Source organism: Nipponia nippon, unplaced genomic scaffold (genome assembly GCF_047370975.1).
Source record: "Nipponia nippon isolate SJK-2023a ecotype South Korea unplaced genomic scaffold, ASM4737097v1 scaffold_36, whole genome shotgun sequence".
Lineage (NCBI taxonomy): Eukaryota > Metazoa > Chordata > Aves > Pelecaniformes > Threskiornithidae > Nipponia > Nipponia nippon.
Genome location: NW_028262354.1, coordinates 2,555,941 through 2,578,250, shown reverse-complemented (window position 1 = coordinate 2,578,250; position 22,310 = coordinate 2,555,941). Strand labels below are relative to the sequence as shown.

General features: G+C 61.3%; 1 protein-coding gene across 10 annotated transcripts in view; it reads left to right on the top strand.

Annotated features, from left to right (window-relative positions):
* Positions 1-22,310, top strand: part of MEF2D (myocyte enhancer factor 2D) — a 98,629-nt gene that overhangs the window by 19,597 nt on the left and 56,722 nt on the right. For 6 of the 10 annotated variants that reach the window (XM_087772214.1, XM_087772213.1, XM_087772216.1 and 3 more), the window contains exon 1: positions 1,087-1,185. The exons of 1 other annotated variant lie outside the window; for it this stretch is intronic. The gene's annotated coding sequence lies outside the window, so the exon portion shown is untranslated. Of the gene's footprint in view, positions 1-1,086; positions 1,186-1,683; positions 1,742-13,047; positions 13,258-22,310 lie in introns of those variants that run through there. 3 more of the 10 variants (XM_087772209.1, XM_087772211.1, XM_087772210.1) reach the window with 3 other exon arrangements.

The window sequence follows — 22,310 nt, the reverse complement described above, 5'->3', positions numbered from 1 at the left end:
AGCCCCCGGCTCTGCCCCCCCCAGCCCCCGGCTCGCCCCCCCCCAGCCCCCGGCTCTGCTCCCCCCAGGCCCCGGCTCGCCCCCCCCAGCCCCCGGCTCTGCTCCCCCCAGCCCCCGGCTCTGCTCCCCCCAGCCCCCGGCTCGCCCCCCCAGCCCCCGGCTCTGCTCCCCCCAGCCCCCGGCTCCCCCCCCAGCCCCCGGCTCTGCTCCCCCCCAGGCCCCGGCTCGCCCCCCCAGCCCCCGGCTCTGCTCCCCCCAGCCCCCGGCTCCCCCCCCAGGCCCCGGCTCTGCTCCCCCCAGCCCCCGGCTCGCCCCCCAGCCCCCGGCTCTGCTCCCCCCAGCCCCCGGCTCTGCTCCCCCCAGGCCCCGGCTCGCCCCCCCCAGCCCCCGGCTCTGCTCCCCCCCAGGCCCCGGCTCGCCCCCCCAGCCCCCGGCTCGCCCCCCCCAGCCCCCGGCTCTGCTCCCCCCCAGGCCCCGGCTCGCCCCCCCCAGCCCCCGGCTCTGCTCCCCCCCAGCCCCCGGCTCTGCTCCCCCCCAGCCCCCGGCTCGCCCCCCCCCAGCCCCCGGCTCTGCTCCCCCCAGGCCCCGGCTCGCCCCCCCCAGCCCCCGGCTCTGCTCCCCCCAGCCCCCGGCTCCCCCCCCCCCAGCCCCCGGCTCTGCTCCCCCCCAGGCCCCGGCTCGCCCCCCCCAGCCCCCGGCTCTGCTCCCCCCCAGCCCCCGGCTCCCCCCCCAGGCCCCGGCTCTGCTCCCCCCCAGCCCCCGGCTCTGCTCCCCCCAGCCCCCGGCTCTGCTCCCCCCAGCCCCCGGCTCTGCTCCCCCCAGGCCCCGGCTCTGCTCCCCCCAGCCCCCGGCTCGCCCCCCCAGCCCCCGGCTCTGCTCCCCCCAGCCCCCGGCTCGCCCCCCCCCCCAGCCCCCGGCTCTGCTCCCCCCAGCCCCCGGCTCCCCCCCCAGGCCCCGGCTCTGCTCCCCCCCAGCCCCCGGCTCGCCCCCCCCTAGGCCCCGGCTCTGCCCCCGGCCCCGCTCCGCTTCCTCCGCGCCGCCGCGGCCATTGGCTGCCCGCGCCGCCGCCCGCGCCCTGCGCCGCGCCGCGTCCTGACGCTGGGCTGGGCCGGCCCCGGCCATGGTCGCTCCCCGCCGGCTCCGCCGCAGCCCCGGGAGGCGGCTGGGCTCCGCGCCCCGCTAGAGGTGGGTCCCCGTCCTTCTCTCGCGCTTCTGGGGGTTTTTTTAAACCTCGTCTTGCTCATTTTTTTTTTTTTTAATTCTCGTTTTTTAATTCTTTTTTATTTATTTTTTCTTAACGTCTTTGCCATGACTTCCGAGAACGCCGCCCTCCCGCCCCTCCGCCCCGGGCCGTGCCTCCCGCCTTCGGGAGGGCGAGGAGCTCTGTCTGTCTGTCTGTCTGTGTTTCTGCTTTGGGGGGGGGTACCGGAGGGGGGGACACCCCCACCCCCCCCCCCCCCCCCCTTGTCGCCAGGCCCCCGCTGCGCGGTGCCGCCCCGAGGCGGCGGGGATGGGCGGCGGAGCGGGGCCGGAGCACGGAGCGCGCAGCCGGCGGGGGCGGAGAGCACATCCTTCCCCCCGCCACCCCTCCTCCTCCTCGCTCTTCTCTCCCCCCCCCCCCCCTTCTCCTCCTCCGCCGCCGCTTCAAAACAAACCGTCACCAAAATGGTGCAGAGGTGAAGGAGGGAGAGGGAGGAAGGGGAAGAAGTGTCGCCTCGGCCCGGGCGCTGCGGGGGGACAGGTGAGAGGGGCGGGGGGGGGGGATGCAAGGGGATGGGTCCCTCTGGGTGCTGCCGGTGCTGGGTGCTGCCGATGGGGTGGGGGGCAGGCACAGGGGGGTGCTCACCCCGCTCTGGGGCGGGTTGCACCCCCCGTCAGACCCCCGTGGTGACAGTCCCCGAGCCCAGCGGCGAGACCACCGCCACCCCGGAGCAGGAGCTTGTGGGACCGAGCGAGAAGCGGGGTCCAGCAGCTTTTGGGGGGGGGGGTGCCCACCCTGCTGGGGCATGGGGTGACGGTAATGGTGCTGTGGGGGGAACCGCCGGCGGAGTGAGCCGCCGGCGAGGCTCGGGGTGCCGGTGCGGGGGGCTGCGGGTTGATTGGCAAGAGCAGCTTTTCGGCGAGCCGGCGGTAAATCGAGTCCTGGAGCTTCAATGACTTGGCCGGGTGCCGGCTCCGGAGCTGACAGCTGTGATTGTTTGTTCCTCCGGGCCGGTGGCGGTGGGGGCACAGCGCCGCGGCTGCCATTTGCCAGCGGCCGGAGCGAGGTGCCGTGGTGGGGGGCAAAGCCCCCGGTACAGCCGCCATGGCCTCCCCGGGACGTTGAGCGTTTCCTCGGCTTGGCGGTACGAGGGGCCGCGCGATGCCGGGGGAAGGATGCGGTGGACAGGGCGTCCCGGCACCTGGGTGCTGTTTAGCATCTGTAACGCCTGTTTGCCAGCGGCTTATCTCCTTCCCACCAGCTCGCCCCCTTGGCTTTGTTGTTGGCTTTTATTTTTTTATTTATTTGCTTCCCCCCCCATCTTGTGCACAAGAGCAGCACACACCCAGCGAGACACACGCGTGTGTGCACGCACGCGGCTCTTCCCTCCGTGCCCCGGGAGCCCCGTGGCACCCCACGGCTCTGCACGGCCACGAGCTGGGGCGTCCCCCCCTCCTCATCCTCCCCGGCTGTCGGGAGCTGCCACGCGTTTTTGGCCAGTGATGCTTCCCCCCACCTGCAGGCAGGGGTCTGGGCAGGCAGGGGTCTGGGCAGGCAGGGGTCTGGGCAGGCAGGCAGGCAGACACCGGTAAGTGGAGCACAGCTGGTGCGGATTCCCCCGGTGCCTCCTCCCTTCGGCACACCGCCTCTGCCAGCCCCCTCGCCGGGGAAGGCCCGATCCTGCCCCTCCAAAGCCTCTTCTCCTGCAGTGCACGGTCCCACGTGAATTTTCAGGCTGGCATTGCTCCGCTGAGGTGGGTGCTCTTAAATCCCTGTCCCAGGACAGCCAGCCCGAAACCTTGCTGGGGACGGGGCTGTACCGGACTTGGCGCGATGGGGATGCTGCGGCAGCCCTGTCCCCTCATCCAGGCGAGGGGCTGTGGATTTTGGGTGTAGGTAAGGTTTATCCTGGGTATTTTCTTTCCTTCCCTGCACCGATTCGATGCTGATGGCCCTGGCCCAGGGAGCGCTGGGGCTGCCCGTATCCCTTGGGAGCTCAAACTGAGCTGCCTGCCCTGCCCTCGGGATTGCTGCCCGTGGGCTCCTGAAGGTCACGGACCTCTGGACGGGCCTCAGGGCTTCTCCTTCCCCCCCCCCCTCCTTGCCTTTCAGCCCCTGCAGTTGTCATGGCTTTGCCAGGCTGAGGCATCCGCACTTGTGCTTGGCTGGGAGCAGGTGGCCGATGTCTCCGGAGCGGCGGGGGCCGCTGCTCGGGTTTCGTCGGTGCTGCCAGCGCGGTGGAAAAGCGCCGTCACCTCCGTCATGGCAGGGATTTAACGTGCTCGTGTTGAAGGGGCATTAGCTCCCGTGTCTGGTGGCTCGGCGCTTCTACTCCTCCCCGGCCCCTCCCCGGCACAAACCGGCTCGGGGGCTCCTCGTGCTGGGCGGTCACGTCCCCGCGTGTGCTCGGTCCTGCTGGGGGGCTCCGGGGACCTTGGGAAGTGCCGGTGCTGTGAGCAGGTGACCTTGGGCAAGTCCCTTTGCTTCCCCACGCTTTGGTGTTGCTCTCAGGGGGGTGTGTGTGTTTAATGTGTTTAATCCCCCCCTCCTCGCTGCTGTGGGGCTCTCGGCTCCGCTTGGGAAGTGCAACCGCAGAGCTGGAAAGGGCTGTTGCTATTTTATCCTATCCCCAAGCGGGCAGGGTGGAGGCACGGACGGTGCCGGAGTTGCCCAGGGTGGATTTTTCCCAGGCTGCCAAGTGAAACAAGTGGGGTCTGATTCTCATTTAACGCCGCAACCCTTTACTGCGACTCTGGCAACGTAAAGGAGCCTAAATATGGTCATAAACCACATCCACTTCGAGGTCCCTCCGTGCTGCCAGGGCAGCGTAACGGCGGCTTTGTGCGAAGGAGAACAAAGCCGAAAGTGTCGGACGAAAAGTACGGGAGCGGGACCCAGCTGCCGCGGTGCTGGCACGTGCCGGGAGCCGCCGCTGGCAGCTGCCTGGCAGGGAGGTGTCGATGCCGGTGCAGGCCCCGGCTTGCGGAGGGAGGATGAAAGCGGGGGGGGGGTGGGTGGGTGATGCCGCCCGGTTCATCCCGAAGGACCAGGAGGGCCTGGACCAGTAGGGGAGGGCTCCGTTATGGGCTCTGTGACCCTGGGCGAGTCATTTAAACTTAAAAAAGCAGCAGCGGTGAGGGGCAGAAATTGCTTTTCCCTCTTTTTTCCAAGCCAGAGCACTTCCCGGCATCAGGCCGGCATCGCTCGGTGCATGCCGGGAGGGACCTGCCACGGGATGCTGCTTGGCGTCCCCCCGCCGCGATGGATCGCAGGGCCGCGGCCGTTTTGCGGTGGCTTCTTTGGGAACGGAGGGGAAAGAGGGAGAGGGATGTGTGTCGGTGGCATCGCCCCCGCTTCGCCGGACCGCTGCCGCCCCGCCGGGTGCCACTGGCAGCCCAGTGCCGGCGGAGATGCTGTGCAGAGCCGCGGTGCTGCGAGCCGGCCCTGGCCAGGCGGTGCCCGAGGCTTGGGAAGTGAGCAGGCAGCATCCCGTTAAATCCCGTTAATACCCAGGAGCGCACACGGAGGTGGCCGGAGCCGGGCCGTGGTGAGCTAGCACGGGCAGCGGTGGGGGCTGCCGTGCAGACGCCGTGCCGGACTTCCCCATCTGCAACCAGAGCTAAAAATATCCCCTCTGCCTCGCTCCGTGGCCGTCCCATCTGTTGGGAGGGCGAGCTCCTCGGGCCAGGGGCTCTTTCTTATTTTTATAGCTATTTTGGCAGTTCCTAGAGGCTGAGCTGTCCGGAGTTCGGAGGTGACTCTATTGCAAATGACAGTCCTGCCCCCGGGAAGGTACGGCTCTGCCGCTGAGCCAGACGCGGTGAGCAAAACGCAAGTGAGTCAGAGCAGGGGCAGGGAGGAGGAGGAGGGTTGGGGAGGGAAGGGAGGCTCAGAAACCCGCGGCCGTGCCGGGTGCTGCGGGGTGGGAGCCGGGTGCCCCCGGCCGCGCTCGCCCTCCCCGTGACGGCAGGACTACGGGATGCATCAACCCCTCGCCTCCCCGAGACGGTATTTATTACTTTACCATCGGATGCGCCTCTCAGGTTTTTTTTTATTTAGTTTTCTTTCCTTTTTTCCTCTAATTAGAGAAGCTTTCAATAAAAAGCTGAAATTTGTTAATCATTTTGTTTGATCAGAGCTTAGGCAGTGCCGGAAGACCTCTAGGTTTTTCCCTCTGCCTTGTTTGAGCAGCAGTTTGCTTTTGCTTTCAAGATGGATCTAGCCGTCTGCCTGCCAGCAGCTCTACCTCCACAGATCTGTCGCTTTTCATCTCGCACTCCAGTTTGGTTTGCTTGTGGTTTTTCTTTTAATTTTTCCTTTTCTTCCGCTCCTGGTGTCTCCCTGCTGTAGCTCCCCACCGCTTGAAAAACGGACAAGAGCTTGCATCCTTTAAAAAATAATAAAAAAAAGTGCCCACGTGGAGTGAGGGCTTGTTAAATACGCGGGAAATCAATTCAGAGGGATTTATTTTGGGGGGGTGGGCTGGACATTTGCTTTCTCTTAAATGGTGGCTAAAAAGATGGGGGGAGTGGGGCCGCCGAGCTGCACGGGGAGAGTTTTTTGGGGAAGCTCGGCTCGTTTTGGTTCGCAGCAAAGCTCGGGAGATGTTGCAGCTGCTCCCCGATTCCCCGGCCGCTCTCTCCCGAGCTATAGGTGAGCCTCTTCCCCTGTATAAAAGCAGGGCGGTAGGTATGGATGAGACGAGGTGCATGCGATGGTGTCGGGGCTCCTTGCTGCCAGGGTCCGTGTTACCTGGAGGGGTCTGGTGGTGGTGAGATGTCCTGGCTGCGGTCAAGCGCTGGGATGCCGGAGCAGCCACCGGGGCCCGTTCCCGATGCCGGGTGCTTCCACGGCACCCAGTGGGGCTTTTAACAGCTTTGTGCCGCTCCAATCCCTGCTGGCAAGCGGTGCTGCTGCTCCCCGGCCTGCCGAAAGCGAAGCGCGAATCGGCAAGAGCGGTGCCGGGGCAGGTGCCTTGGTGCGCGCGGTGAGGATGAGCTGGTAGGGCAGGCTAATGCCCGCGCCGGGATGTGTCAGGCTCCGGCCACCACCCAGGAGCCACCGCGGTGTCCCATCCCGAAGCAGCCAGACCGGACCGCGCCGGGGCTGCACGTTTCACTCGGTGCCGAGCAGGACACGTATTATTTCACAATGTGCAATTAGCCGTTGGTTTTCCTGGAGCCGGCGCCCGGCCGCGCCTGGTGGCCGTGTGTGGTGGCGGTGCGTGGCGGGGCTCCGCAGCACCCGCCTCCCCGACCCTCCTTGCTTTAATTGAACAGCGCTAATTGAAATCCAGAAGGGGGGAGCTGAGTCCTTGCCGTCCGTGCTGACATTGCCCCGACGCCCGGGTCCTGCCGGCGCAAAACATCTCAAGGTCAAAGCCGTGCCGCGGTGTCTTTGGGCTGCTGCTGGGCATGAGCTGGCGCGGGGTTGAAGAGCTCCCACCTCCTGCCTTGAGTCAGTGTTGTTTTGGGGTTGGAAAGGTGGTAATTAAATGACCTATTTCTGGGCAGGGAGGAAGAGGAGGAGGAATCATTTCTCTTTCCAGAACTTCAAACAGCTTCCAGCAAGCGTCCGGCGCAAACCCAAAACCGCTTCCAGGAGGAGGTGCCTCCGCTCGCCCCCCAGCCGGGATGCTCGGGGAGCGGGTGGGGGACCGGGTGCCACGGGGACGGGCGACCTCCCGCTGCGGCGCTGCTGCCGCATCGGCCTTTTTTTGGAAGGAGGCAGGGCAAAGCTGCAGCTCCTGAATTTTTTTAATTTTTCTTCCCCCCCCCCCGCAGCTCAAAAAAATAGTAAAGAGATTTGGGAGGCAGCGCCTGCCCACGGAGCCGGGTCCCCGACCCGAGGCCACCCCGGGGCTGCAACGGGGTCACCTCTTGTAGGGCTCCTCTGGGAAGGCAGCAAAGGGATTCCTCCTCCTCCTGCAACAGGGATTATTTGCATCGCCTGCGAGGCCGGATCCTGCACCCCGCGGCAGGGTGCTGGGGGCTGTCGGCAGGGTGTTACCTGCCCAGGAGGATGCAGCGGAGCTTGCGCGGTGGAAGGTGTTATTGGGATATAAGCAGCGGTTATAAATAGCCCTGGTTGAAAGTTTTCATCTTCCTTTTTAAATGAAAGTGCCTTTTGGAACAATGCGACTTTTCTCCATCCTCTTGGAAAGCATCTTTTTTTCTTTCTTATTTTTAAGATGAAACTTTTTTTTTTTAAAAAAAAGAGAAATTTTCCTTTCCAATTATTGGAAGACTTCAGGGAAAAATTGCTAGGCACCGCAGAAACAAATACCCAGGAACACATCCCATGTCGTGCAGGTGGGGAAAATCTGTGGGGTCAGATTGGTTTGGTTTGGTTCTCCTCAAAAAAGAAATTGAGAATGGAAAATGTTCACGGCATCAGTGACAGTTTTCTGTCAAAGCGGTCGAAATTTTGGGGGCTGAAAAAATGGGGTTTGCTTAAAACCTGCTGCATCAAGCTTAAAAAAAAAAAAAGTAAGTTAAATTAAATAAATTGGATGAAGGACTTCTGTTTAGTAAAACTGGCAATGTTTCTGTGTATCTGTCTGGAATTTTTCGATTGTAAAACCTGAAATCCTCCCCCACCCCAAGCAGTAACCTTGAGACACGGTGCCGCAGCAGGAGTTTCCACTGGCAGGGAAGAAAAAAATGAAAAAAAAAAAAAATGTGGATGAGTTATTTTGACCGGCCAGACTTTTTTTTTTTTACCAGTGCAGTCGCCGAGACCGTCCCATCCCGCAGCCCCAGGCCGCGGTGGTCTGCACCCAGAGCATCTGCTGGGAGCGGGAGATAAACCAGTGCGATTAGGGGCTGCGGCGGGGAATGGCCAGGATCGGGCTCCAGGCGTGGGTGCTCCTGCTCCGTGGTGGCACCCATGGGAGAGCACCTTCTGCAAAGCTCGGGGCTGCGAAGAAATGAGTGGGTTTTGACCAGTTTTGAGGCGGTTTGGAGGCAGAGAGGGGCCGTCTCTTTGCGTAACTGTAGGTAAGGACTGAGTTGTCATGCGTTGTCTAAATATCGTGATAAATGTCCCCGTGGAGCTGGTACCTGCAGGCTTCCCGCCGGCGTGCGAGCGAGCTTTCAGCCTTGGGAGGAACAACCCGTCTTACCTGAGCGCAAGTGGTTGGGGACCGCGGCTGTCCCCGGCGGGGTGCGGTGTCCTGCCGCACCCGCAGCATCTCTGGGCTCTGCGTCACCTTGTCCGGGAGGGGACCCCGGTGCCGTTCGGCTGGATGAGGGGGTGGCAGGTTGGAGTGGCTGAAGAACCTGCAGCTTGTTAAAAACCCGGCGTTGCCGGAGCCTGGCTCTGCCAGCCGGCACCGTCTCCCTGCCAGGCAGCGCCAGGGGGAATTTTGGCCTTTAAAATTATGCCGAAGGGAGCTTTGACTTCGGCGGCATCCGCTGGCTGAGGCACCCGCACCGTCGGGTGCAGAGCCCCGTGTGCGGCGCTCAGACCGTCTGAGAACTTGCTGGAAAAACCATGGGGGAAAGCAAAGCGTTGGTGTGCGGCACCGAGCGTCTCCTCCGGTGCTCACACCACTGGGGAGGTCATGGCAGAGGCAAGGAGGTGCCTCCGGGCACCGTTATCCCTGGGGATAAACCACGTGCTCCCTGGAGATGCGTCTCTGCCCTTAAGGAAACCTTGTGGTAGCAGCAAATTTATTTCGATAACTGGGAAGCGGGGTGGAAGAGTTGGGTGAAGGCAGGGCTTGCTCGGACGGGGGCTTGGGGCAGTTTTCGGTCTGGTTTTCCGGTGAGGAGCAGCTCTTGGGATCGCGCGGGCAGCGTCTGCGTGCCGGGCTCCCCTCCGAGTGCACGGACCGGTGTGGGGGCTCCTGGGAAGGGCTCAGGGCTGCGGGGCTGGGGTGCAGCAGGAGCCAGGCTGCTCTCCAGCCTCTTCTCTTGGGGGATGCTTTCCCAGGGAACTCGGTGCGCCACTGGACATCTCGCTCTGCGCAGCTTATGAGGACTCAGTGCCCCATCTCCTGGGTTTCAGGCACAGGGATCAATCACGGATCCATCCCCAACCTTCCTTGACTCGGCACGGCCGTCCTTCCCACGCGCCGGCAACGAGCCGCCGGGAAAACTAGCACCTCTCGACTCGCTCGTTCAAAAATATCTCCGGCCCCGCGCGGATGCTGCTGCCAAGATGGGGAGCGGAGCCGGCGCTACCTCTTTGCAGAAATCTGTCGCCTCGCTCGGCGGTGGGGAGGTTGGGAGCCGCGTAGCGCCGAGCCCCATCGCTTTCTAAAATAGAAGCAGAACAAATGGTTGGAGCAGGATGCTGGTGGCGAAGGCAGCCAAGCCTCTTCCCGCGGCAGCTGGTGGCTGGTATGCTGCTTCTTGCTCCCTCCATCAATCCTCTCCCCAGAGCTGGCGTTTTATTGCAGGGGGAGAGGCGAGCATCTGTCTTTTGGGGCGGCGTTGGGCGCATCAGTGCTTTTTGGGGTTCGGTGTGATCCCCCTTTGGTCTTGGGTATGGTTGGGCTTTAATTGAGCTGCGGGGGTGGCGGGGCAAAAGGGGTTTTGGTAGCAGCGCGGTGCTGCGGCGGTGTGCGCCGGTGCGAGATAAGGAGGAGACAGGGCGTTGGGTGGCACTGGTTCGCGAAGGGACTTTGTCCCAAAACAATGACGTAGGTGCCGGTTTGAGCCTCGGGCACAGCGTGGCAGCGGGTGCCGACCCGGCACGTTGGACGGGTGAGCGCGGAGCTGCCCTATCTTCTGCCTGCTCCTGCGGGAGGGTGGGGGTCCTGGTGGGGTGAGGTCCTGGGTGCTCCCGGGATCCCTGGGTGTCGTGGGAGCCGCCTTTGGGCCAACCTCTCCCTCCTCCAAAGGAGTGTGGCAGGGGCAAGGCTCACCGCACCCGGCTGAGCCGCGGCACCTCGCTGCACCCTGCCAAGGGTCAGGTTCCTCGCCGCCCCGCTCCCCCGCAGACGCTGCTCCCGAGGCGGGACGAAGCCGCGTGTCCTCGCTCCGGCCGGCTGCTGGCACCCAGGAGAGGAAACGGTGAGATCGGCTCTGGTTGCAAATCAAGAGAGTTTGGAAAAAACCTGTTAATTGCCCTCTGATCTTTGAGGTTTAAGGCCAGACGCGAGCGTGTGCTTTAGCAAGCAGAATTTCACGCCTGCCTTTGTGCCGGAGAGGGCTGCTCCAGCTGGACGAGATGTAAGTGGGAAGGGCGGGAAGAGGCTTCCCGTAAGGGAAGATGTTCTTGCCTTGTCCTTTCCAGCGGAGAGGACCAGCCACCGCGAGCTCAGCATCCGCTCGGGTGACCTTCAGCGCCTTCTGCTTGGCGAGGGAGGAAGGCTGCTTTGCATGCCTTCTCCCCGCGATGCTACACATGTACCAAGCAAACGGGGTCTTTTTGTTATGCAAATGCAGCTTTGTTTTTAGCTTCTCAAAGATAAATACCTTTGAGGCTAAATATGGAGCTCAGGCCACCGCTAAAAGCGACCCTGGTGGCTCAAGGGCTGACAGGTCGGGCGCTAGGGCTGGGAGTTTGGGGGGGTTTGGCTCCCCTTTGGGGACCGAACCAAAATGCTCTGAATTTTTTTTTTTCCCCTGAGGTTATACAAGCTTTGCTGAAGGTCTGGTCCCAGCCTGATAGAGATGGGACGTTGCACCGAGGAGCGTTGCGAGCCCCGGCGTGGGATCCCATGGCTGGTGGGCAGCACCCGCTGCCCCATGCCTGGATTTCCCATTTTTGCAATGATACGCTGTAATTTTTTTTTTTTTTCCAAGCATTTATGGGCTCAGGAGACCCTTTTGTCCCAGCATCATGCCGCCTTCCGAGGATCCCCACTTTAAGCTGCCTTTCTGAGCTGTGTCCAGGCACCGTGGCTCCGGCACGGGACCGATGGCGGTTTCCACGTGCCTCCCAATGCCGGCCACCCGGTTTTTGCCGTCGGGATTTTTCTCACACCGCGCAGAGAGAGAAGCCGAGGGGCGCAGGCTGTGTGGCTGGAGCAGCGCTGGACGCTGCGCCAGGTGCCGTGCACCGGACCGGAGCGCCCTGTTCTCACCTCCCCGCTTGCAGCCGCGCGCTGGAAGGGTGCGTGGGCGAGCATGGCGTGGGGCGAGGCGTCCCCCGGGGCTTTCTGGCTTCCTTTGGGACCCCGTGAGCCCGCTGGCAGCCCGTCTCCCTCGTGGTGGGGGTCACGGGCCATTGGGCTGTGTTTAGGCAGAGGTGTTTGTGTACGATCTTATTTTTATTTGTGCGTCTTGCGGAAATTTTTCGTCACGGCGGGTGCCGGTTCGGTGCCTGGCAATGGGGCGGGAAGGGGCATGGGGGGTGGTGGTGGAAACGCGGTTAAAACTGGTTTAGCTTCTGCTCGTGCAATTTTCCTGTTCCTGTGCTGCAGGAGAGCTTGAGGCTCCTGGGATTTGGGAGGGTTGAAGCCCTCGGGGCTCCGGCTCGGGTCCAGTTTCATCCCTCCTGTGGTGTCACAGGTCGCCTTTCAGTCTGAAAACTCGGTGACACCAACGGAGGGGCTCTTGGGGCCGAACCATGATAGCGTGATGCTAAGAGCACTCAGAGGTAGCTCATGGTCTTGCAAAAACACGGAGCAGCGGCGGGTTTTTCTCCCGTCGGGAGGCGGACGGGAGCTCAGGGACTCCTGCATCCCGTTGGCAATGGGATGCCACCGGGAGCTGACATGGGCAGAGCAAGGTGGAAAAGAAAGATGGTGGAAAATAGAGGTAAAAAAAGGGGTGGGCAGCTCTTTTGGAGCTGCTTCTTTGCGAAGTTGATTGGTTTTGCCACCAGCCGGGTGCTGAGCCGTGGTGGGCAGAGCTAAGGCCGCCCCGAAATAGGGTGTTCCTGCTCGGGGCTGCCTTGGGCACTGCAAGGGCCGCCCGGGAGTTTAGGACTTGTCCCTTTGTCCTGGCAGGGTGACAGCCTGCATCCTCCGAAAGCCTGCGGGGTCTGGAGCGTCCGTGCCCAGGGAAGCTGCTCCCCGAAGGATGCCCGGGAGCGGGTCCCCTGCCCCGGGGCAGGAGCTGCCCCCCGTCCCCCGCGTCCCTTCAGCTGTGGGGCAGCCCCGCTCCCCCGGCCTCTGCTCATGAAGCCGAAGTGCCGCCTTGGTTGTTTCTTTCTTTTTTTTTTTTTATTCTTTTTCCCTAAAGACATTCCCAGTGCAGCTCGTCCATATTTCAACCTTCTTCTCCCTCCTGTTCTTGCGCTGAAGTCTATAATGCTGAAATTATAGCATCACCCTCGTCGCCATGGCAACGCGCAGGGATGTATTTTAAAAAAAAAAAAAAAAAAAAAGAGGACCAGAAGCCCTCCAAGGATTATGACTTCAGTGAGGGATCAGGCTGGAGGGGAATCTGGGTCACGGCTGGAGCAGGCTTTTCTTCCAGCCCGTCTTCGGTAATTCCCCTTACTGCGACTGGGGGGACGTGGCAGGGCAGGGCCGCCGTTAGCACCCATGGGTGCTCCCTGGGCTGGGTCCCTCTGCCCCGGGAGGTGCTGCACACCCTGTATAGGAGATCGCTCGGCGCCTGTGTGCACCCCAGGAAAGAGCATCCTCCGCCAGCTCGGTATTCCCACCCAAAATCCGGGCTTTTTAACCAAAAGCCTTTTCTATTACCAAGTGCGCGGTGCCTGCAGGAATGCCGGAGCCGCGCTCCCCACCCTCCCTGGTTTGTGCATTGCAAGTTTTCTCTCTCATCCCCCAAAATAAACAGGACTCTTTTTTTTCTGATTTTTTTTTTTCTCCTCTTCTTCTTTTTTTTTTTTCCTCCCTTTTTCCACACCCCCAGAGCCGCTGTTGCTGGTGGCAGGGAGCCCAGACTCCGTAGGAACTCAGAAATGCTGCAGATCCAAGCCCCGGCTGCCCTCTCGGTTTCGCAATCCTTTGGAGGGGGGGAGAGAGAAGGAATAAAAATGGGAGGGGATTTTTTTTTTTTCTTTATTAGAGATTTATAGACTTTCCCACCAGTAGGGACAAGGAGCCAGAGCCGAGTGGCCAATTTTCTACAGTAAGTTTCCAACCCTGCTCCTCTCCGGCCTCTGCGAAACCCTCTGCGGCCTCGCCTACGGTGGGTTGGGTTGGTTTAATTTTTGGAAAACCATCGGTGATGCTGGCGGGGGGGCGGAGGGGCGAGGGCTGCCAGCACGGGGGGCAGCGGTGCTGCTCGGCATGCCGGCACCTCCCACAGCAGCGGCGGTGGGTTAGGTGATGTTAACAGTGGGGAAAACTCGGCTCAGGTGGGTTTTTTTGAGCTGTTAAAGCCTTTTTTTCTACCTGGTTTTCGGTTGCATGTGAACCCTTCGGCTTGGGCTTCCCGGTGATGCCGCGACCGTCGCTTGCGGCTGCGGTCCCTCCGCCTTGCCGGGCTCGGCGCTGCCAGGGCGCCTTCATTGCCGTCTTCATCCCCCTCTGCCATTCGGCGTCTCGGGGTTTGTGGTCCATTTATTTTTAGGTAATTGCGGCGCTGGGGCTCTGAAGTCGCCGGTCGGTAACGCGCAGCCGGACAAGGGAGGTTTCTGTTCGTGGTGTATTTTAAGCAGCTGGGATTTTACAGGCGAGAGCTGCTGGCGAGTTCCTGGCGGCCGCTGTGGAGGGATCCGGCCGATGCCATGGCCGGCTCCTGTCCCCGCAGATGCCACCTTACCTGCACCCGGTGCCGTGCACGAGGCAGGGTGCGAGGGTTTGGCTTCCCGGCCCCGCTCCGCACCCTTGCGCAGGATCCGGCCCTCCGCCAGTTCTCCCGCTGGGGGGGGGGGGGGAAAATCCTCCCTCCTAGAGCTGTGCCTGGATGAGATCTGAGTCCTGGCAGCTCTGGTCCGAATGTCCAGTGATTAATGGGATTAAACTGGTCCTCCTAGTGAGTTTTTTTATTTTGCATCTGGTTTTCTCAAGACTTTTTAAGCGGGGGGGGGCCGGGGCTGCATCGCGCTGAGATCTGATTAGATAAGGGAGAGCTGCCTGTGAACAAAATTCCTACCGGATAATTATTTATACCTCCATGTGCGTCATTAGTAAACATCTGGATCCGCTCCAAACATCTTCATTTGATTTGTTTTGTAGTCTCTCGACGGGGATGTTTGTCAGATCCCCTCCCCACCTCCCTTTCGTCGCGTGGCTTTGGGCGACTCGGCTGAAATTAGGGGTGGGCTTCGAGCGGTCGCCCCGCTGCCCGTGGGACAAGCCCATCCCGGCCAGCGAACGCGCTGCCCGCTCAGCGCCGGCCTCGTTGCCCATTCACCCCCAGGCATTACCAGTCTTGGGGCTGGTTTAGCGAATTCCCAGCTCCTGGATTCCCGTGATGGGGTGAGAGTCACGCTGCCCTTTCTTGGGAGGAGAAAGTTTCTGGTGTTTGTGGTTGCAGGAAAAATATGAGTGGCCAAAAATATCCAAAAAGCAACCCCAGATGTGTTGCTTTCTATTTTAAAACATCATCGTTTGATTTGGGGGCGAACCAGACTCCTGACCTTTCGACGCGCGTGGGGCTGGCAGTTGCGCCGAGCTCTTTGAGGCCAGGGCTGACTTCTTGCTCTGTTTGTGTAGAGCCAAGAAATTAATATTAATAACTTTCCCTGAATGAGAGTTGAGTACCTGCTTCCCTGGGGCTCCTTGGAAGGCTCCGGCTCGGGCGGATAACATCAGCAGTCATTATGAACAGGACGGAGAGCATCGCTCCCCGCGCTGCCTGCAGCTGGGATGCAGATGGGAAGGGACTGGTGTGGGAGGGGAGAGATGAAGGAAGCCTCTGGCTCGCTTTTAAAGCATCTGGGGCAGGGCTTTCAGGCGCCATGAGCGGGGTTTTTTTGTGTTCCTCCATCCTTTTTGCAGCCCCGGCCCCTCTTTGCACAACTGCGGCAGAAAAACCATCCCGAGTCACCGGAGCCGGCGGCAAATGCCAGCTCCCTGCATGTTGGCAGGGGCTGAAATCCAGGTCTCACCTCTGCCAGGCTCTCAAAAAAAAAAAAAAAGTTTCAGTGCTGCACCCAGCCTTAATCTCTTTAAACTGTATTTCGCTAATCCTTCATTAGGATCTCATTGTGAGCTTGTTATCCTGTTAGGGCTTAGAGCCGCACGTGGCGGCATCGCCCACAGAGCCGGGGCGGGAAGGGGCTGTGTCGTCCCCGCCGGCGCCACGTGCTCCGTTGGGATGTGCCGGGTACCCGGGTGAGGTGGGCTCTGCTCTGCGGGGATGGGTGCCCGCTGCTCCGTCCCGCTCCCACTTGGCTGCTCGAAGAGGAGTGGGTGCTGGGCGCCCGCGGTCCCGGTGTCTTTGGTGCGGACCGCGGGGACATCGTTTCTGTTTATCTTCCCCTCCATCGCTGGACGTGCCCATCTGGGGTGTTGGTGCCGGGGAGGGTGGGGTGTAATGTAAAATAGAGCTGGTTTTTGTTTGCGCTCAGGCTAGGTCTTCCTTAGGAGCGTTTCTGAGCGCCCCCGCTGCGGCGGACCCGGGTGCCAAGGGTGAGGTTTTAGCCGGGGTTATCCGGTGAGCTCGTGGGAGGTGACCCTGAACGGCATGCCAGGAGGAGGGCGAGCTCGGTGCGCGCTTAACCCCCTTCCCGCTGCCGCAGGAGCCTTAAAAAGGGCATCGGTTGGACCCAGCGTGCCACGGGCAGATTCCTTCCCTTAGCGAGCGGCCGCTTTCCCGCTGGGAGGCTGGAGCTGGTGCCCTGCTGCTCCGTGCCGCCGGCTGCCCCGGCCTGTCCCGGCACAGCCACGCTCCCCTTCGCAGCACCCAGCTTTTGCATCCTTCCCCCATATGCAGGGACCTTTGTGGGGCGACTGGGTGACGGCAACAGCTCTGCAGCACCCAGGGGGTCGGGATACCTGCAAGCCCTGTTTTTGGAAGCTGCTTTGGAGGAGGAGGGCGGCCTTGCATGAGTCTAAAGCCGGAGAGGTGGAAAATCTGTCTCGGCGGATAATGGAGCGGGGCTGAGCACGCTTGCCTTGCAGGCTGCGATCTGCAAGACATCAGGAGATGGTCTGCAGAGTGATTGCAAAAAGCAAAACAAAAACCGCACACCCACACATTCCCACATGCGCAAGCAAACAAGGAAGCGAGCATACAGGGGGATAAGCGAGCAGCCGGAGCCGAGACTCAATTTTATTTGGTGGAAAATGAAAACCATTGCGGCAAGCGAGAGGGTTGCTGGCTTTTCCCCCCCCCCCCCAAAAAAAAAATTAGGTGGGATTTTTATCTTCCCTGGTTTTTGTTTTGGTGTAGAAACGTGGCTCTGAAGAGGAGCTTGGTGGTTAAAAAATTGCTGCCTGTTTTAGTGCTTTCCTGTCCAGCCTCCTCTTTGCTGGAAGGTCTCGCAGGCACGAATGTTAACGTGTCCTCGTCCGCTTCTACGTGCCAGATACAGTGGGGTCAGGGGAAGGGAGGTGACTCCTCTGACATTGCCCAGCAAACGAAAGTGAACCAGGCTCTAAAATTGCACGTGGCTTGCTCGAGAGCCTTTGCTGGTGTTTAAAGCCTAAGGCACATTCATTTGCCTTCAGGTTGCAGGTCGTGCTTTTTGGCAGCTGCTGGGGCAGGAGGGCACGGTGAGGGGCTCGTGGCATCGCTTGGCTGTAGGAGATGGGGTCTCTGCATGAACCCTAAATGCTCGGATTCCTGTTGTAGGACTGAGCGACTTCGGTTCTCGCTGCATTTATTTCTGCAGCCGGGGCGGTGCTGGTGCTGATGCTCGGCCTGTGCCGGAGCAGCGGCGGGTCCCGCTCCCGCCGTGGGGCTTCCCTTCTGCACCGGAGCACGCAGGAATCGGGGAGCCTTGTGAGCCGTGATTTGCGCTGGCTTTTATCCTTCCAGAAAAGGGGAATAGTGATGTCCAGGAGCGCCGGGTCCCTGGGCTTCGCTCTCCTTGCCTTGGGTTTCGCAGCCCTTTGGGGTGCTCCCACCGCGGGGCTCAGCCGGGGCCGTGCCACCCCGCTCCCTGCCGCTGGGAAGGTAGAGCTTTTCCAAACGCCTCTCTCCCCTTTTCCTGTGCCTATAATTAGCCCTGGCTCCCCGCCACCATATACTGTACGATCCTGGAAAGAGGTCATGGCTTTGCTGAAATTCTTGGGAACAGAGCTGCCTTTGCAGCTGGGAAAGCGGTGCAATTTCCAGGCAGATAAGAAATAGGGCAAATGCAACTCTTTTTCCCTGCTGTAATTTATGGACTCTGGGCATGGCATCCAAGGGCCTCCTCCCCGCTCCGGCTCTCCTCTTGCTTGTGGGAATGGATGGAGTCTGGATCGGCAAAGAGGTTCAAACCGGCTCCTGCCGCCGGTGCGCTGCCAGACGCTGCTGCGGCGGCGGGGGGTGAGCAGAGCCCCTTCTTCTGGACGGCTGAGTCTCATTTTCCCCTTCTGCTGCATCCCATCCAAGGTCTTGCCCTTGGGCTGGAGAAGGAACCAAACCCCATTCCTGGGTGTTTGTGATCCTTTCCACTTCTAAGACTTCCCATTTTTATGAATTTCCCAGGAGCGGGGCTCCCTTTGCAGTGGGAAAAGCATCATCTCGATGATCTTAAAGGTATTTTTCCAACCCAAGTGATCCTGTGATCTCCAGCCAGGTGAGGAATCGGACCCCGCTTGTCGCCTAAGAAGGGGCAAAGCGAACGGGAGCAGAGGGGGCTGCAGGGGCTGGGGAGGGTTTTCCTGCCTCTGAACCCTCCCGGGCAAACCGGTGAAAAACTCAAACTGAAAAGAGTATTTTTAAAATAGAAAACTCCCCTCTTCATAAATAGAGACAGAAATACAGCAAAATCCCCTGTTAAGTTTCCCAAAGATCTGCTATTGCTTCTCTACCCCGGTACAGTAATTCTGAGAGAAAGTCAGGATAAATAGAACCAGAAGGGATGGGAATGGAGAGCAGAAGGGCTCAAGGCGCCGTCCCGGCCGGGGCTGCACACGGGCTGCATCCCCCCGGCAGCATCCCACCGACGAGCCCGTCTTCCCTTTCCAATGGAGGGATTAGCTAAAAAAAAAAAAAAAAAATCACGAGATTAAAAAGCAAAACACTTTCCATTTGTTTTAATTGGCTCCTAGGCCAGAGAGCTGCTTCTCTTCCCTGCCTTTTAAATCTGAACGCTGTGATTTTCGCTTTAAATTACAGGACTGCAGGGCTGGGGTTTTAAGGGGAAAAAGCACCAAAGATGCTGAGGTCCACGGTGCCGCTGCCAGGTCCCCTTTTGCAGCACCAAGAGTTTTTTCCGGCGATTGCAAGACTTGATAACCCCCTTTTTTTGCATTCACCGGTGCTGGCGTGTTCATACCGGGGGTTGCATTTGGGATTTTTCATTTTTCCAAAGGTCATCGGGGCCCGATCCATCAGAGAGAGGTGCCGGGAGGCGACGCTTGTGCCGGCCGCGGAGGTTTCGTTGCCCCACGGGGGACCGAGTCATTGGGGGAGCAGCAAGGGCAGTTTCCTACGGATTTGTGCCGCTCGGTTGACTGGTTAACCAAATTACACAGAGAGCTGCTTTTTTTCTCTGTAGGTGCCTATAAAATCCCCCTTCTGCTTTCCCCTCGCAGCGGCGTACGTGGGGGGTGGTGTAGGAGTTGCTGACGACGGCACCGAATGTGCAAGTGTTTCTCTGCACCTCGACGGAGAGAAATATTTTAATCTTTTCTTTTTTAAAAAAAAAAAAAAGTGGATCTGAAGTTTGGGGAGTAGGCGCCCTCCCCACGGAGATTCGCCGAGGATGCAAGGGGTTTTGGGGCTTGAACCTGTAGATTTGGGTAACCCCAAGGATGATTTTATTTTCCGTCTCGGGATTTTTCCCTGCTGGGTTTTGGGAGGCTGCTGGGTGGCAGAGGCTCGCTCCATCGGGATGTGGCTCCCGCTTTTTTGGATGCAAGCCCAGCTTTGCAGCGGGTGCGGAGCCGCGCTCAGCTGCCGGATCAGTGCTTTGGCCTGAAGAGTTTGCACGAGGGGTCGGGGTTTGCGCGAGGGGTCGAGGTTTGCACAAGGGGTCGAGGTTTGCACAAGGGATCAGAATTTGCACGAGGGGTCGAGGTTTGCACGAGGGGTTGAGGTTTGCACAAGGGTTCGAGGTTTGCACACCGGCTTGGGGGCGAACGCCCTTTTTGCTTTTCAGGGCTGAGCAGCCCTGGCTCCCGCTCGGGTCGCGGCTGCGCCGGCCGGTTTTCCAGCACCTTTGCAGGGATTTCATCTGGAAGTGACGGTGGGTGCTGGTGTCGGTGGCTGTCAGCGGCAGGCTGGGTGCTGGGGGAGCGAGGCGAGGAGGGGTTGTGGCTAGGTGCTGGGTGCCTGGAAGGCGGCAGCAGCCCTGGCCCTGGCCGGCTTCGCTCAGGACACACAGGAGGATCTGTAGCACAACCCAGAATTAAATGCAAATCTCCCAGGCGTCCTGTGTTCAACCACAAAGCCATCTCTCCTCCGCACAAGGAGGGCTTTTTTCTTTCTTGTTTGCAAGTCGCCCTTAAAAGCAAGTTTAAAAAAAGCTCTCGGCTTCCAGCAAGGGCCATGGAGCTGGGCTGGGATTTTCCAGCACAGTGGTGGTCCCCGTTCCCCGGGGTGGGGGACAGCAGCGAGGGGCACACGGAGGTTTGCCTGGTCCCCCGTCCTGGCGAATGCCCACCTCCTCCCTCTGCATTTGCAGTCGTGTTTGCACGGGGTTTTGGGGAGCTGGCTGGCAGCCCCTCTCCCCTTCCCCAGCCCACCCTGGGAAAGCCCTCTGCCACCCCAGCGTGTCACCGAATCGCAGCCGGGAGGTGACTTAGGACCTGCCACTGTTTGTCGGAGCGGGGAGACGGGTGGGCTGGAGGTTTTTGGACTTGGGCAAACGTGTTTGTTTGGTTTCCATGGGGAGAGGACAGGCCGAGCCGCCGGTGGCAGCCCGAGCTGCCCGGGGAGGCTGCAGCGATGCAAAACGTCCCCGGGGCTGGCGGCTGCTGACTCAGGCGACAGCAGAGCACGGCGGTGAGGGGCCCAGGCTTTCCTCTTAATTATTATGATTTTCTCCCATCCTCCCTCCCGCCCGGCTCCGGCGCATGCTGGCGCGCAGCCCTGGCTCACCACACCTCACCCGGTGGCCCTGGAGTTTGGACCTGCCTCGCAGAGCTGTGCTGGCCGGCCGGCCTTGATGCCAGCGGGCACGGGGGCACCCAGCCCAGCCAGGTTCCCGGGCTCGGGGAGGGGGGCAAATGCTGCATCAGCCTGGGCGAAATCCTTTGGGGTCCTTGGGGACCTGCCCAAGGGGGGGTTGTACCCAACTAGGGGGGCGAGGGGACCCCGTGTGCTTCGCCGGTGCCGGGCACACACGTGGCAACTCCTGGTGCCGTCCGTGAGCCCTTCGCGTGGGTCCACGTCGTTGCTGTAAACGCGCGAGCCCTGCCTGGCGGGGGGCCACGGCGGTGGCCAGGCTGGCACAGATGCGTGCCCAAGCACGCCGATGTGTGCCCCGGCGCGCTGGGATGGGGTTGCGGATGGCGTCCCTTAAACATCACCCGCCTGGTCCTTGCACCCGCCGCCCCTGCCAGGGCACAGCCCCGGACCTGCTGCCCTCCAGAGACATCGGTGGGTGCCAACGCGTGCGTTGAAGAACCAGACTCAGTGTTGGTTTCCTCCAGCTCCGCTCTTGTCATCCACGGGCGGTTGCGGCGGTCAGTGGCTGCAGAGCGTCGGTGATAAATTGCCGGTGTACGTTGGCGTGCGCGCCGGCGGGGTTTGCATCCCCCCCCCATGCCTTGCGTGGGGCTTTATGTGGATGTGAAGTGGCTGCAAAGCAGTGGCAGAGGACCCCTTCCTGCCGTGCTACAGAAAGGAGAGCGTGGCTTGAAAGACAAGTGAGAATCGCATCTGTGGCGTTTGGGGAGAGCCAGCAGCGGGCAGGAGGGGTTGGTGGGGGAGTCAGGAGGGCTTTAGGGGGAGTTTGGGGGGCAAAATGGCTGATGGTGCCTTCTCTGCTTTACCTCGGCCTTGGAAATGCTGGTAGGAGCTGGAATTGCGAATCCGGAGTAGCTGTTACTGCTGCTGTAAGCCTCCTGCATCCCTGGGGCAGCACTGGGGCCTTTCATGCGATGCCTGGGCCGGTACTGGGGGATGCGAGCGGGGTGGGGGCACCCGCAGCCCCGCTTGGCACCTCCGGGATGGGTTTGCACATGCGCTGTCCCGGGCTGCCGCAAAGTCGGATAAAATTAGTTAAGGAAAGCAAGCAGTGGCTGCTCCGATCAAACGTGGCAGCGGCCGGTTGTACCCGTACCCGTACCCGTACCCCCGCTCACCTGCCCGGTGCCCAGCACAGCACCTGCAGAGCCGCTGCTGGCTCTATAGGGGAAGGTGCAGACGCCTGTGGCCGGGTTGGCTGGTGCCATCGGGCCCTGGGGCCGGTGCCAGCAGATGGCAATGTGGCCCGAAGCATTGCCTCCGTCACCGGGGTGAGGGCAAGAGCTGGGTCCTTGGGGTATGGGGCACCCACATCTTGGCACCCCTGGGCTTTCATGGGAGCCCCTGTGATGCCCTCGGGCGTTTCGGGGTTGTTTTAGGCTCGAGGTCCTCCTGCTGCTGGTGGCTGAGCAGGATGGGGCAAGGAAGGAGGCGAGGGGCTTGCTCAGGGGGAGGTAATCAGGATTTGGGCAGGGGGATGTTTGTGCTTCCAGCTCTGCTCTTTGCTTCCCCTCTCCGTGCCTCAGTTTCCCTGCTCTGGGAGGAGCGGGGGGTGCTGCGAGGCAGGAGGACCCCCCTGTGTGGGCAGTCGCGGCCCTGCTGATGGGCACTCGGCTGATATGCGGGGACGTCCTGCAGCAGCGTCAGCCCCTGGACGGGCTCTCGGAGGGGGGACGTGCAAACCAGAGCTCGCCCAGGTGTAGGCACCCACACGCTGAAGGGTATTTCTGCTCCTGCCAGATGTGCTGGGTGCAAGGAGACGGGTGGCCCAGCTGTGCGGAGAGCGCAGAAGCAGGGTGTCTGCTGCAAGCAGCGGAGACCCCTGCGTCCGTCCCTCGTCCCATGCTTCCCCCAGTCCCTCCACCGTCCCTTGGTCACCGGCGTGGCATGGTGCGTGGCTTTGCTCCGAAACCCGTGCCGGTCCCCAGGCCTCCTGCGCCTCCCGGCCACCCCCGCCCGCCTGCGTCCATACAGCTGGAGGTTTCGGTTCTGCATCTCCGCCGCCC